Below are 16,766 nucleotides of genomic sequence, written 5' to 3'. Positions count from 1 at the left end.
ACATTTCCCCCCCCACAATTTAATATCTAAAAAGTTGTGATGCACCTTACACTTGAGATCACCTTAGCATTGTGTCATAGTTAAATTTGAAGTATTTTTTTTCTGGTGGTTGTATTCATCAGCTTTTTTTTTTTTATAATTGAATACACATGACAAAATTTTTATGAAGGAAAGGGGTTTATTTTTATGGTTTACAGGCAAAAATCAGGCAGCCCCATTAGTTTGACTCCTGATGAGAGCAACGTATGGCAGAACACATGTAGAGGAAGGATCACATGTCAATCCAGGGAGTAGAGAAAGCAGCTAGGCCTGATTCTCAGCTTTTATAACCGATACTCTCCCAAGAAGTGCCCTTTTGAGGCCTTGCTTCTGATGACCAAAGGACTTCCAATTGGGCCCACCTCCAAGACCCTGTAATTGGACAAAGTCCTCACCCTCTCAGCACCAGTAACTTAGATCCTTGGGAATTCAGCATCTTCATGAGTTGGGGAGCCAAATTATGTTCAGACTGTAACAGTGGTCTATAAAATAATGATGTATTTAATAATAAAAGCAGCATGGATCAACAAAATTCGGTTTCTGGTCAATGAGAAAAAATAGAAAACATATCTAATACACAAAGATTGCATTTGTTCAATAATACATCATTCTGTACTTAGAATTTTGAGTTAGGAAAGAAGCAGAGGGTTGAGATTGGGTCATTATGTTCTCCCTACTGAAGGGAATGTTTAAATCAAGAGATTCTGTATTATCATCAGTACCATATCTATGGCCCAAATCATGACTTAGGGCTACCAAAGCGACATGGTCAATGTCATGGAATTAATATTAATTTCAATTTGCTTGGCTTTGTAGCTTAGTTTATTTTTAATTTGTGAAGTTGGCTTGCTTCATACTTTGTATGAGAGCTACAAGAAAAGGCATTTATGCCTGCTTTTAGGTATATAAATATTTAAGTTACATTGCCATAAGAATGATTTCAAATAATGCTAGGGGCCTTTGAGGAATTTTATCCTTTTTAGAATAATGTTACAATATTCAAATTTGATAAGTAATGCACGTATGTCAAAGACATGTATATCATAGAAGGAAAGAGGTGGGTGGTGCCTAATATTTGTCAGAATCTGTTCAGCCCTTTACATAATGTTCCCTCCACTAATCCCTTCAGTAATTCTGTGAAGCAGGTATTATTGTACTTTCATTTCAGAAGAAATGAGACTTGGAGAAAGTGGGTAAAACTTCAAGCTCCTTCTACTAGTAAGAGGCAGGGCTAGTGGCCTTCCACACTTGGGCCACACTTGGGTTGCTTTGAAATTGCCTGTTATGGAGCTGAACACTTGTAAAATGCCTCTACAGATACTCAGCACAAAACCAGCCCTTGATTAAGATAGAGATGCAGATGACATTCTGTAGGTTGAGCCTAATAACTTTGTGGATACCCACACAGTAAAGTATAGAGGAAAGAGCAAAGTCTCAGGGGTTCCTAAAACTGAGGCTTAGTTGAGGCATGGAGAAACTGTGCTTCCACATGCCTGGTAAGACCAGCAGTTTGGCCTTGAACAAATAATAGCATTAGTATATATTGAACTTGAGTTCTTAAATGACTTTTATTTCTGGGGTAAAAATGAGGTTAACTTGAGGTGAAAGTGAGGTTAACTGGGGCTGGCGTGGTGGCCTAGTAGGTTAAGCAGCCATCTGCAGCACCAACATCTTGTGGGGTGGTTCAGATCTTGGCTGCTCTACTTCCAGTTCAGCTCCCTGCTAACGTGTATGGCAAAGCAATGGAAGACGACCCAAGTCCTTGGGCCCCTGCAACCACGTGGGAGACACATAAGAAGCTCCTGGCTTTGGCCAGGGCTGCGACCATTTGGTGAGTGAACCAGTGGATGGAAGATCTCTCTTTGTCTCTCCTTCTCTGTAACTCTGCCTTTCAAATAAATAAAATAAATCCTAAAAAGATGAGGTTAACCTGGCACGGTGAGGCAGGCACAGCTCCTCTTCCCGGCCCCTCTTTCCTCCCGTTCTCCTCTCCCTCCCTCCCCCCCCCTTCTGTCTTTAGCTCCTCCTTCTGGGAGAGGATCAGCATAGGTGTTCTGTCCCTCTGTGCCTTTCCGGTGAGCATTTAATTCCCGTGACCACATGCTGTGCGCTTCATAGAAAATGGTGGTTGTCACCCTGGTGGTCAGAAGGAGACCCGGGATGTGACAGGATGCACAGATGTTTCAGATCCCCTGTTGAACAGAGCCAGGACTGAGGGGCTCCGCTCAGCTCAGCGCAGCCCAGTGTGCGGCCTGGACTTCGGTGCTCCACACCGGGCATCGCTTACACCAATCAACTCGGACTTGGGGACAGTGCCAGGTGAGACACGGCCAGGCCACACGCTGGTGTCCTGGCGCTGTCACACAGGAGGTTGTCACTCTCAGTCCTCTGGCGAAGGGCAGAGTTCCAGGATGGTGGCCATGACTGAGCCCACTGGAGGCGACAGGGAAGAAGCAGTGTCCTCTTTTTAGGGAGGGTGGCGGCTGCCGGTAAACTGAGGAAATTAGAAATGAAAGGCGATTTTATGATGATGGAGTGCAGATGTGTTATAAAGCATCACATTTCAAGGCTCAGGAAATGGGTTTTCTTTTTTCTTAATTTGCATTTTACCAGCTTTGTTTCAAAAGAGATTCTTAGCCAAGTGTAGGCTTGGCAAACGGATGTAGGTCAGGCACATTTTATGCTTATAGCTTTCTTTGATTCATTGCTCTAACTTCCCTTGAGACCGGATATTTAAGGATATAACTATTTTCAGTGGTAGCTTTTAAAATATTGTTTATTTATTTTATTTAATTGAAATGGGGGGGGGGAGAGAAGAAGGAGGAGGAGGAGGAGGAGGAGGAGGAGAGTCCCCATCTGCTGGTTCACTCCTTCAATGCCCACAACATCCATGCTGTGTCAGGCTGAAGCCAGCAGCAGAGCTGGGACTCTCTTTGCCTTTGACCCAGAGCTGTCTCCCCACCATCCTGGGGCCTTCCCTGCGCCGAGGCTGTGGCGCTAAGCAGGAGGAGGAATGGTCCCTTTTCAGTGGTACATCTCTGCGCCCCGACCCCCTACATGGGCCCCTCTCTGGCTTCGTGTTAAGGGCTTGGGCCATGTGTGTGTTGGAGCATGCGTGTGAGAAGAGGGGAAAAGGAAGGGAAGGGGGTGCAGTAGCTTTGCTTGGGCAAAGCTCCCCCTTTACTGAACACTTCTGAGTTAGCATGTTATCAAATGGGGTGAGATTTCCTTCTGGAAAAAAAAAAAACAAAACAGGATGGCAGTTTCTGTTACCGTAAGAAAGGCAAGTATCAAGCAGACCAGATTCTTCTGTTTGCTGCTCAGAACATTCTCTCCCTAAGATCAGTCTACATCAGAAACAAAATTGTCATAGGTGGTTGTTTATTCAGTGCTCAGAGAACTTAGCCAGCTTAGACATTGGTGCCATCAAAGTAGAGGAACCTGGTAGACAGCTCATCTAATTCATGTAGCTTTGCTCGTGTTTTTTCCTTTAGAGTTGAGTGCCTGTCAATGATCAAATTTTCCATATTTTTCCTGCATGGCTTGTGCTCATCTCATGCTGAGGAAATAGTTATAAAATAGACTCATATTCCCTTCAAGCTTTTTTTTTAAGATTTATGTATTCATTTGAAAGGCAGAGCTATAGAGAGGCAGAGGCAGAGGCAGAGGCAGAGGCAGAGGCAGAGGCAGAGGCAGAGGCAGAGGCAGAGAGAGAGGTCTTCCATCCTCTGGTTCACTCCCCAGATGGCCACAATGGCCAGAGCTGCACCAATCTGAAGCCAGGATTCAGAACCTTCTTCTGGGTCTCCCACGTGAGTGCAGAGGCTCCAAGGACTTGGGCCATCTTCCACTGCTATCCCAGGCCATAGCAGAGAGCTGGATCTGAATTGGAGCAGCTGGGACTTGAACTGGCATCCATATGGGATGCTGGCACTGTAAGCGGCGGCTTTACCTACTACGCCACAGCACTGGCCCCTGTTTTTTAATTTTAAATTATGAATTCTTTTTTGACTCATTGGTTATTTAAAAACATATTTATTAGTTTTCAAAAACATGAGGATTTTTAGTTATACTTTTCTTGTTCATTTCTAGTTAATTGAACCATGCCTCTAGGGAAAATTTGAGGAACATACACCAAAAGATTTTAACCTGAAATTTGTTAAAGTTTGTTTTATGGCCCAATATATGATCAACTTTATACCTATTCCTTATGTTTTTAAAAATAACACGTCTTGGAGCCAACGTGCGGTGCAGCAGGTTAAGCCTCTGCTTTTGGTCCTGGAACCCATAATCAGAAAGCCAGCTCAAGTCCTGCCACTCTACTTGCAATTTATCTTCCTGCTAATGCATCTGGGAAGGCAGCAGAAGATGGCCCACCCTGCATATGGGAGGCCAAGTTGGAGTTTTTGGCTTCTAGCTTTGGCCCGGCCAAGACCTGGCTATTGTGACCATTTGGGGAGTGAACCATCATATGGAATTGTCTGTTTTTTTCTTTCTCCCTCTGGCTTTCTAATAAATAAATAAGTAAATAATTTAAAAAGTAACAAAAATATAATAACACATCTTTTGTATTTGTTGATTATGGCATTGTAGCAATCAGAGGTTGAACTAATTAGGGTAGGTTTGTTAATTATATTCATATCTTCTACACCCTGTTATTTTATCTGCTTATTATCTTTCAACTACAAAATGAAGTATATTAAAATCTCCCACTATAATTGGGAGGCCCTCCTAGGCTTTTTGTAGTTTTGTACATTTTCATTTTATATATTTTGGAGTTATATTGTTAGATACATACAAATTGTATCTTTCTGGTAAATTATATTTATCTCTGGTAATGCTTTTTGACTTAAAGTCCATTTTATTTGATGTTACTATATTTTACCAACTTTCTTTTAACTGGTGTTTTTATGCTATATTTATATTTCATCTTTATACTTTCAGTATTCAAGTTTTAGATACATATTTTATGGAGAGTATATAGCTGGGTTTTGTTATTTTTATCCAATCTTGCAAACTTTATCTTTGTTTTATTGACATTTTATTTTAGATTAAGTTTAGTTTTATAGAACAAAAATTATGAGATAGTAATACAAGGAGTTCTCAAATAACCTTCACCCCACTCTCCATTAATATCTCATATTAGTAACTTTGTTGCAATTAATGAACCACACCCAGACTCCCTCCCCCCTTTTTTTTTCAAAGATTTATTTTTATTTATCTGAAATAATTACATGGAGATAGAAGGAGAGGCAGAGACAAAGAGAGAGGTCTTCCATCCACTGGTTCACTCCCCAGTTGGCCGCAATGGCCGGAGCTGCACCCATCCGAAGCCAGGAGCCAGGAGCTTCTTCCAGGTCTCCCATGCGGGTTTAGGGGCTCAAGGACTTGTGCTATCCTCTACTGCTTTCCAAGGCCATAGCAGAGAGCTGGATAGGAAGTGGAGCAACTGAGACTTGAACTGGCACCTATATGGGGATGCCAGTGCTACAGGTGGTGGCTTTACCCACTATGCCAACAGCGATGGCTCCACCTCCCCCCACTTTTTATATCCAAAGTCCTTTTGAAAGAAGCAAAGGACTTTCTTGGAACAATACTTTTTATTAATAACCAGAAAATTGAGCAAATATTTTGAGCAAAACAAATGAAATAGGTAGTATATAAAGATAAATAAGAAATGAAACCTGGAAACAAGGAGTTCAAAGACTATTTGGGGAAAACAAATACGTGCGAGGTAGGTAAAAACAGAAATTGTATATTGACAAGTGATGAGATAGAAGCAGAGATAAAATGCTTTGGAAGCCTAGAGTTGGGATTAGTAATTTCCACTGGTCGTGCCTGTGCAAGAGTTTACAAAGAAAATATCATTTTATGAGTGTGGATGAGGGGATAGCTGGATATTTAGACCTGGAGCTCAAGAGAGTGGTCAGATCCAAAGGCAAAGCTCCAAGACGACATCCAGAAAGGAGATAAAACAAGCCCTGGCTGTAGATAAAATTACTCAGAGAGATATTACAGAACAAGGACTAAATCCAGGTGTAATCTCTAATAGGGGGTGTGAGTTTCTGAGTCTTCATTTTGTGTAGAAGACCTGTATATACAAATAATAGGCTCCATTTTGTTAGAGGCCACTTTTGGGAATTGCAGAGTAGGCAAACTTTATCTTTGAATTGAAGCATTTAGTCCATTTTTTATTTCATGCAATTTCTGATTTACTTAGGATTAAATGTCTTACTCCTTAGTTAACCTTAAGTAGTTAACCTTCCTACTCTGTTCTGTTTTCTTTCCTCTCTTGTCTTCTTTTGGATTTATTGAATTTGTATATCATTCCTCTTTCTTCTCTTATGCTAATTTACTATTGTTTAGCGGTTATCCTGGAAGTTACAACATATATTCCTGATTTTTAAAAGTCGACTTTTTTTTTTTTGGCTCCTTTACCCTCATCTCTGAAAATTCATAGGACTTAAAATACTGATTCCATTTACTCTCATCTCAATTGTATGCCACTGCTTTCATGTACTGCAACTCTTTTTTCAGTCTAATTCTGTTTGTATTTCCATGTTTTAAGACGATCTTTTTCACTGTCTTGTATAGTCAGTAATTGCTCTTCCTTTTGTACTTCTTTTCTTTCTGTTTTGTAGGAAGATTATTTTTATTCCTGCTTTTAGTAGTTCTTATAGTAGGAGTTTGCTAGTTTTTCTTTTTCCCTTTCCTCTTTTGTTTTTTCTTTCTTTTTGTTTTGCCTGAGAATATCTTTACTTCAACTTCTTTGTTAAGAGAGACATTGTCTATGGACATATAAATCTAAGTTCATGGCAATTTGCTTTCAGCTCCTTAAAGATATCCTTACATTGCTTGGCTTCCTTTTTTCCCCGTGCTATTTAAGAAATCAGCTATCGGTCCAATAACTATTCCTTTGAAAGTAATCTGAAGCTTTTGCTTTATTGCTAAATTGAAGATATTCTCAGAGTGGGCATTCAGCCTAGTAGTTAAGACACACACATCTCACATTAGAATGCCTGGGTTTCCAGCTGTGACTCCTGACTCCAGCTTCCTGTCAATGCTGCCCATAGGAGGCACAGGTAATTAGATTCCTTTCATTCTCGTGGGAGACTCGGATTACATTCCTTGTTCCTGTCTCCAGCCTCAGTGCAGACCCAGCCCCAGGCATTGCAGGCATTTGGAGAGTGAACCTGGGGATGGGATAGCTCTCTCTCTATCTCCCTTCCTCCCTCCCTCCTGCTCTCCCTCTGGCTCTCAAATGAAAAAAAAAAATGAAAAGATTTTAAAAAGCTTTTTTTTTTGCTTTTGGTGTTTAGCAGTTTTACTATAAGGTACATAAGTCATATTTACAATTCATCTTTCTTAAGGTTTGTAGGGCTTCTTGAATCTACGGCTTGATGTTTTTAAAAAGTTCAGAAAAATCTTGACTTTATTTTTTTAAAAAAAGATGTATTTGTTTGAAGGACAAAGAGAGAAGGGCGGGGAGAGAGAATCTTCCGTCCTTGGGTTCACTCTCCAAATACCTGTAACAGCCTGCGCTAGGCCAGGCGGAACCCAGGATCCAGCAACTCCATCTGGGTCTCCTGTGGAGGTGACAGGAACCCAAGTACTTGGCCCATCACCTGCTTCCTCCCAGGAAGCTCTGAGTAGCTGAGACTAGAACCAAGCACGCCCATATGGGATGCCAGCATCCCAGGCAGCAACTTAAACCTTCTGTGCTACAATGCCAGCCCCAGTTATTTCTTCTTTTCTTTTTTTAAAGATTTATTTATTTGAAAGGGGGAGAGAGAGAGAGAGAGAGAGAGAGAGAGAGAGAGAGAGGTCTTTCATCCACTGGCTCACTCCCCAGAGGACTGCAGTGGCCGGAACTGCGCCAATCAGAAGCCAGGAGCCAGGAGCTTCTTCCGAGTCTCCCACGTGGGTGCAGGGGTCCAAGGACTTGGGCCATCTTCTACTGCTTTCCCAGGCCATAGAAGAGAGCTGGATGGGAAGTGGAGCAACCTGGACTCAAACCGGTGCCCGTATGGGATGCCAGCACTGCAGGCGGTGGCTTTACCCCCCACGCCACAGCGCTGGCTCTGTCGCCCCAGTTATTTCTTTAGATATCACTTCTGTCTCACTCATTCTCTCCTCTCTTCCTGAATTCCAAGTACACATGTGTTACAACTTCCCTCTGTATTTTGTCTCTTATCTCACTCTTCAAATTCTTGTTTTCAGGATTTTGAGATTCATTCTGGATACTTTCTTCTGACCTGCCTTCCCATTGAATAATTTTCTCATCCCCTGTCTATACTTTGATGTTAAATCAATCCATTCATTTCTCAATTGGTTCTATATTCAGTTCTACAATTCTATTTTATGCTTTTGTGACTTCCATTTACCGGCAGAAATTCTTAATGTTCTCTTTATTGCCTTGAGCAGAGTAAGCATATTCATTTCTACTCTGTGATAACTCTGCAGTTCCAATGAGTGTTTTTCTATTGTGTATCATTTTGATGGCTTTTTGCTAATTCTACTTTGTTCCCTTGTCTACTTGGTTGTGTATCACATATTGTATCTTGCAAAAGTTCAGAAATAATCTGAGGCTGACGTGATCTTTGTCTGAAGAGGATTTGTATTTGTGTCTACTTAGGCACCTAGGAGCACTAGTACTCTGCAGTTACCTTAACGCAATTTTCATTGATTGAGATCATTCAACGTTAAACCAAAGGGATACCTGCAGCTCTTTCAATGTCATAACCCCAAGACACCAAGGTTCACTAGGCACATCGCTCAGCAAGATTTGGTTTCCGGTGTCTGCCTTCCCAGCCTCCAGAGGCTGTTCAAAATTCGACATAACCTCTCACTAGTGCCCTCAGTAACTGCCCATGCTCCACTGGGATGAGTAGTCCTAGTATTAGGCTTGTTTCCCCCACCCACTCCTATTGTGAACTCGTTATTATTTACTAGCATGTTAGTCCTCCAATACCTTCAGGAAAATTTCAAAACTATATCTTGCCCAGCTTGCCTAGATCACAGGAGGATTGGTTCCATCCTCCGTTTCCCTCACTCACTATTGAGGGAGTTTTGGAAACTGTTGTTGAAGTGTGCCATATTTATAGAAAAGTGTGCGAATCCTAAATGGTCAGCGCAATAAGTTTTCACGAAGTGAGCAGGACACAGTGCGTTAACAACACACCGGAATCCACACCGCTGTCTAGTCACTAACACATCTCCAGGGTAACCACTATTTTGACTTCTAACAACATAGATCAATTTTGTATGCTTCTTAAACTTCAAGTAAACAGAATCACACAGTATATGTTGTTTTGGGTCTGTTTTTGTTAACACTGTGAGATTTGTCCATACTGTTGTATAGATAGTATTTGTTCTCTTTTATAAATGTAAATCTCATTTATGAATATACTGTTTTATTTAGCCATTCTACTGTTGATGGAGGTGGGGGTTAGGTGTTTTTTTTTTCTTCCCTAGTTTGAGGCTATAATGAATAGTGCTGCTATGAACATTCTTTTTTTTTTTTTTTTTTTTTTTTTTTTTTTTACAGGCAGAGTGGACAGTGAGAGAGAGAGACAGAGAGAAAGGTCTTCCTTTGCCGTTGGTTCATCCTCCAATGGCTGCAGCACGGCCAGCGCACCGTGCTGATCCGATGGCAGGAGCCAGGTACTTCTCCTGGTCTCCTGTAGGGTGCAGTGTCCAAGTACTTGGGCCATCCTCCACTGCACTCCCTGGCCACAGCAGAGATCTGGCCTGGAAGAGGGGCAACCGGGACAGAATCCAGCGCCCCGACCGGGACTAGAACCCGGTGTGTCAGCGCCGCAAGGCGGAGGATTAGCCTAGTGAGCCGCGGTGCCGGCCATGCTATGAACATTCTTATATGAGACTTTTGGGGAACATATGCTTGCATTTATCTTGAATGTAAGGCCATAAGTTGTGCATATTTTTAGTCTGAAAACAAAATCAGAGTTTAGAAACTGAAGTACAGTGAACTCAGCAAGGTTAAATGTTAATTAATGATGGCCTATCTGGGAAGTCAGGTAGTCTTGTCCAAGAGACATCTGTATTCATCTCCATGTCCTGCTGATCCCAATATTTGACATTGCAGCTAGAAGGAGTTTTTCCTTAAATTGTATTCTCAGAAATAATCTGTGCATTTTATCAAACACCACTCCAGGAAACAAGTATGCATATATGTATATATATATGTATATATATATTACAAATTTTTAAAAAGTATTTCTAAGAAAAGTGAACAAAGACAAGAAGTGAATAATTAAAAGCTCTATTTTGCCACATGCCTTCTTTCATGAAATGTGCTATTTCATGGGTCCAAGAAAGATGATGGATATTAGTAGCCAAGGGGAGAGGTAGTAAAGAGATGTGTTTCTTTGTGTTCCAGGACAAGAGAAAAAAGTAGAAATTGAAATGTATCTCCAGAAGGGGATATTGTCTCTTTTGGAAATCAGAAAGGTAAATTCCAACCAAATGGAAATTCATTTTCTTTCAGTTTCTAAGATTGGCAAAGAAATAAATGAGTGACAGATGTGGTAATGCTGGAGGGAAGAGAGAGAGGCAGGTACACTCTTGCATCACTTCTGGTGGGAGGGGAAGTTGAGGAACATGGCTCACTGGTGACGTAGATCTCAGGTGACCAAGAGCTGTGGAGAAAATGGTATCTTTTTGACCCAGTTATTGGCTTCCTGTTGACTTCAGAGAGATGGGTTTGTAGCTGAGTGAACAAGAAGGAAGAAACTGCTCTGGTTCTATGTAGATCGGTGTGGAAATAAAGGTTGCCTGGAAAGTGTCTGGATCAAGGTCGGAGCTGAGTCAGCTTCCCCTACATTTCTGTCCCATTCACCACCCCCTTTAGTTGTCTATTTGGTGCATGGGGTCAGGGGGAGAGCCGGCATTTGTGATCTGGGAGTGAACGGTGAGAAACACCTGACGGAGTCCTCAGTGAGTAAAAGGCAGGGAGTGCAGCCCACCTGCAGGAACTAAACGTTCGTCCACCCTAAGATAGGTGTTGTTCTGTCTCTCTACCTCCAGGGGGCAGCACAATCCAAGGGAAAGGAAAAGGAGGCCCGAGACAGGCTATTCGGGAAAGTCTGAAGCAGGCCTGCATACTTTCAAGGAAATGTCAAGCTGGAACCAGTCACATAGGGGTGGTAGAGGCAAGCACTAAATCAGAAATTCGTCCTCCCTTCTTGTCCCGTTTTAAGAACAATCCTTAATCCCAAGTGTTCTCTGGGAAAGCAGTGCCAGTATCTATAGGGCCAAAAGCAGGGTGGAGTGAGGTAGAGCAGAAAGGTGGGCATTTCTGGAGGATGGGCTGGGTGACAAAGTGGCTGAAGGGTGGGATTGGGGGTGTCCCAGACCTAAATGGAAGTCGCTTGGAAGGTAGATTGCTCACTGTGGCAAGGATGCACCTGACGTGTACCTGTGCATCTCCAGTCTCCATTGCATCTTGTCTGTCTACCTGTTGACGAAAATCTACATACAAGAGGAAGGAGATTGTCCCACAGAGTGTGATCTTCTGGAGAGAAGGTGTGGGGATGGGGCCGTCAGAGTAGAAATATGCAGTCCACAGGCATCTCACCTTCCTCCTCTGCTTTCTCCCAGTCTTTGTTCTCCGTTGCCTTTAAAAATAAAACACACAGTGCTGTACATTTAGGGAAATAGTGCAAATGAGCTGGAGTTATGCAAATACCAGAGGAACACTTGAAAATTAAGACTCTAAACCAGGGAAAGAGAGATGAAAGAAGGCTAGAATACTTCTGTACCCTGAGTCTTGATGTGCCTCTGTGGGGAGACTCATAACAAATATCTATGTATTTGTATTTCCCCTAGGGCTGTGGCAGATAGCTTGTGATCCGGAAAAGAACAAAATTAATAATGCCCTTCCTAGAACACCACAACTAGTTGACTTCTTCAAGAGTGAGACCCATCTGTGAGTTGTCCTAGTTGTAGGATAAGCTCAACTTGACGAATTCGTGAAGATCTAGAGGTCGGATCTAAAACTGGCTACCGTGCTCACCCGCTCATCAGTAGAAGGAACAACTAAATAAGCACAGAATACACGAGTAGGAGTGGCAGACAGCAGTGAGACAGGGAAGGGTTTTAATCTGTGCTCAAGGGGCAGGAAGAAGCAAAGCCCTAGGGAGGAAACTAACGTGAATCACGGCCAGAAAGGGCCCAGGGACTCACAAAGAAGACATCAACCCAAGAATAAGAATCACCTTGACCTCTATGAAAATAATGATATTCATGGGGCAGGCATTAGGACACTGGCCAGACTCGGGCGTCTCTTCTCAGCTGGTTGTGTAGGGCAGGGACACAAGCTGGAACAGTGTTACATATGTCCAAAATGGTGCCTGTCCGCTTTTTTTTTTTTTTAACTTTTATTCAATGAATATAAATCTCCAAAGTACGGTTCATGGATCACAATGGCCCCCCCCACAACGTCCCCCCCACCCGCAACCCTCCCCCTTCCCACCCCCTCTCCCCCTCCATTCACATGAGGACCCACTCTCAACTCTCCTTATATACAGAAGATCAGCCCAGCACACACCAAGCAAAGATTTCAACAGCTTGCTCCCACACAGAAACATAAAGTGAAAAATAATAGATGATTTTTTAAATGATGATGAAATCAGATCAGACCTATTGTCATGTTTAATCCCAGTGAGAGTCAAGTTGGGAATTGCTAATTTCTTCTTCTTTTTTTTTTTAACAGAAGATCAGTTTAGTATACATTAAGTAAAGATTTCAACAGTTTGCACCCCCATAGAAACACAAAGTGAAATATACTGAGTACTCAAACAGTATATTTCACTTTGTGTTTCTATGGCGGTGCCTGTCCGCTCCTGGCTAGTTACAGAGCGCTGGTGTCTGGTGGTTGGGGAGTTAGAAACGTGCCCCCTTTCTTTCTGATAGGCTGGCAGGTACACTGTCCACCACAGGGCTCCGAGCCAAACGCTCACCAGGCTCTTCCTGCAGCTGTATCACCAGTGGCTTGGGCTGCTGCAGTCTGGTCTCACTCTCCAGAGCTGCTGCTGAGGCTCTCGGCTGCTGGGGTCCTGAGTTGTGCGCATCCACACCCTCCACATGGATCCACAGTGTCCCTCTAATTTGCATGGAGTTTCCTCTGGAGTTTTCTCCCTAACTCTTCCCTGAGATTACACTCTCCACATTTTTTTTTAAACTAACTTGCCCTAGACTAGAGCAATAAGCTCCCTTCCTATTCCGACATCTTGGTGCCTTTCTCTGATTCGCATGATGGTTACTAATGACATGCTTACCAAGTCCATTACAGACTTGCAGTTTCCTTTGATACCAGAGGGAAGTGGACGGGCTGAGGTTCAGGCTTCAAAACTGCGGATGGGTTTGTCTGAAAAGCCAGCGCTGGCGGGAGAATGGCTGGGCTTCCACATGCTGTTCCCATTCATGGCCTTCTTAGCCCGCAGTGCAAACCCAGGGCTGCTCCTGCACACCCCTGCCTATTAAATGTCTGTCTCAGGTGCGATGAGACTGGATCCCGCCCCCCTCCACCCACTCAGAGCCCACGAGGTTTGCAGCTGTCAGAGAATCTGCAGTGGGTGCTCCAGAGGCGGCAGCCTTAGCTGGTCACCACATCACTTGGGTGAACGCTGCAGTGGCTTCATCGAGGACCACACTCTCATTGGCCAGGAAGGGCCAGTAGGTACCTCTTGCCCCACCAACTCCCGCAGCTCTGCCCAGCCTGCTTCCTGTCCCTGTGACTCAGGGCTGATGCCCCAGCCCGCCCCCTCCAGGTCAGAGCACACACCACGGTGCAGACATGGAGCCTGCCAGCAGGCTCGCCCCATCTCGAGGCTGCATCTTCAGCAGGGTCCTGCGTGTCACTCTCAAAGCCGTTTCCACCACTACGGCGTCACCTGCAGAGCTGCACAGCCCTTGCCAAGTCATCTCCAGCCTTAGCTCCACAGCTGGCAGGTGGGGTGGGCACTGGCTCCAGTCTCTCTCCCAGGAACCCCTGCTGGGTGTCAGAGGCAGGTGGTCACCAGCCCTGGCTCCAGCACAGCCCGGTGGAGGGCAGCCCCTGCCCGTCCCTGTCCAGGACACATGCTCTGTGCGTGTGCGTGTGCGTGTGCGTGTGCGTGTGCATGTGTGTGTGTGCCTGTCTTCTGTCTGTCTGCTCGCACTCTACTCTTCTCTGCACACTAAGCTCGCCGCCTCCTTTCTACCCTGCAGGCTGCTTTCTGCTCACAGCCTCTGCTCTAGTCCCGCCTTAGACACACCCTCCCCCCTCCCTGATACACAGAGTCTGCTGGACAGCTTCCCGAGCCTTCTGCGACTTCCTTAGAACTGTGACGTCAGTGACCTACCTGGGCTTTACTCTTGGCCAGCTGCCAGCCCAGGATGGGACCGGACTTCTGCTCCCGGGGGGATAAGCAAGGAGCCTGCACCGCTGGTCGAGCGCCCCATTCTCAGGCTACTGTGGGGCGCATGCTGAGATGCGCAGGCACTGTGCCCAGCATGCCACCCTCCGTGGCTTCTTGTGTTTAAGACCCTTCTGTGGCTCAGCCCTTTCCCCCAGGACCCTCTGTCTGACTTGGGGGAGCCTCAGTTCACTGGCTGGCCTAAGGCAGGTGGCGCAGGGCCCGTGGGGAGGGCCACACGGGTGCCTGTGAGCAGCCTTCAGTGCTAGATAGCTTCTTGGGGCGTCTTCCAGCCTACAGGGAGCTCAGGAACACTCAAAGCTTTCCTTATCCCAAGGTTATCAGAAGAGTTCTTAGGGGTCTGATCAGTAACACATGGTTTACATGTATTGAAGTTTCACACTGTACGGCAGAAATATGCTCAATTATTGCATGTTCATCAAAAATGTTTAAAAATATTTAAGGAGATGGAAATGCTAACAGCTCCAATTTGATCCAAATTTGATCATTATACAATTTATATGTATCTTGATTTATCACACTCTACCACTCAAAAATGTCCATTTAATGACTTTAGAATTGTAGCACAGTGGGTTAAGCTGTTTCCTGGGAAGTCAGCATCCCACATGGGTGCCAGTTCAAGTCCCAGCTGCTCCACTTCTGATCCTGCTCCCTGCTAATGTGCCTGGGAAATCAGCGGAAGATAACCCAGGTGCTTGAGCCCTGCCCTCATGTGGGAGAGCCTAAGAAGCTCCTGGCTCCTGGCTTCAGATCAGCTCAGTTCCAACCATTGGTGTCATTTGGGGAGTGAACCAGTGAATGGAAGATCTCTCTTTCTCTGACTTTCAAATAAATAATTTAAAAAAAAAGTACAGTTAAATCTGAACATAGACCTACCTTATGACCCAATCATCCCACTTCAGGGGATTTACCCAAAAGAACAGAAATCAGCATATGAAAGAGTTATCTGTACCCCCATGTTTATTGCAGCTCAGTTCACAATAGCTAAGATATGCAATCAACCCAGATGTCCATCAGCTGAAGACTGGATAAGAAATTATGGTATATGTACACTATAGAATACTACACAGTAGTTAAAAAATGAAATTCTGTCATTTGCAACAAAATGGATGCAACTGGAAACCATTATACTCAGTGAAATAATCCAGTGCCAAAAAGACAAATACCATGTTTTTCCTGATCTGTGGTAACTAAATAGAGTACCCAAAAAGGTAATCTATTGGAGTGAAATTGACACTTTGAGATGTGATGATTTTGAATGGCCCTTGTCTCAGTTGTTGAGGAACAGTGTTTTTGTTTTTTCCTTCATAATATTTGTTGAACTCTTTACTTAGTGTAGGGTTAATTTTATGAGTATAAGGTTAACTGAAAATAGATCTTTGTAAAAATTAAGAATGGGAATAGGAGAGGGAGGAGGAAGAGGGGTGGGATTGTGGGCGGGATGGAAAATAGGGGGGAAAGTATTACTATGTTCCTGAGTCTGTGTATATGAAATACATAAAATTTGTGTTACTTAATACAATTTTTAAAAATTTAAAAGTACAATTAAAGTTTTTTTAAACTTATTTCCTCAGAAGTAATACAAATAAAATATCTTTTTCAGAGTTAACTTTTGTAAAGATTTATTTTACTTATTTGAAAGATAGAGTTACAGAGAGAGGTAGAGCCAGAGAGAGTGGTCTTCCATTCCGCTGGTTCACTCTCCAAATGATTGCAACGGCAAAAGCTGAGCTGATCTGAAGCCAGGAGCCAGGAGCTTCTTCTGCATCTCCCACATGAGTGCAGGGGCCCAAGGACTTGGGCCATCTTCTACTGCTTTCCCAGGCCATAGCAGAGAGCTGGATCAGAAGCGGAGCAGCTGGGACTCGAATCAGTGCCCATATGGGATGCCGCCTCTGCAGGCTGGGGCTTTAACCTGCTGTGTCACAGTGCCGGTCCCCCAGAGTTCTTTATTAATTTATTAGTATTGTGTGTGTGTTTCTTCTTTTCTTAAACATATAGGATGCAGGTGCTGCAAGCTGTGGTTTAACTTGCTGAGCCGCAGCATCAGCCCCATGTGTGTGGTGTGTGTGTGTGTGTGTGTGTGTTTCTGACTCTGTACATGTGGTTTCTTTTTTTATTATTATTTTTTATTTTACAGGTAGATTTATAGACAGTGAGAGAGAGACAGAGAGAAAGGTCTTCCTTCCATTTGTTCACTCCCCTAATGGCCGCTACGGCCGGTGCTGTGCTGATCCGAAGCCAGGAGCCAGGTGCTTCCTCCTGGTCTCCCATGCGGGTGCAGGGACG

Source organism: Oryctolagus cuniculus, chromosome X (assembly GCF_964237555.1).
Source record: "Oryctolagus cuniculus chromosome X, mOryCun1.1, whole genome shotgun sequence".
In the NCBI taxonomy this organism is placed as follows: domain Eukaryota; kingdom Metazoa; phylum Chordata; class Mammalia; order Lagomorpha; family Leporidae; genus Oryctolagus; species Oryctolagus cuniculus.
The sequence above is the reverse complement of the archived record's forward strand: the minus strand, read 5'-3'. Positions refer to the sequence as shown.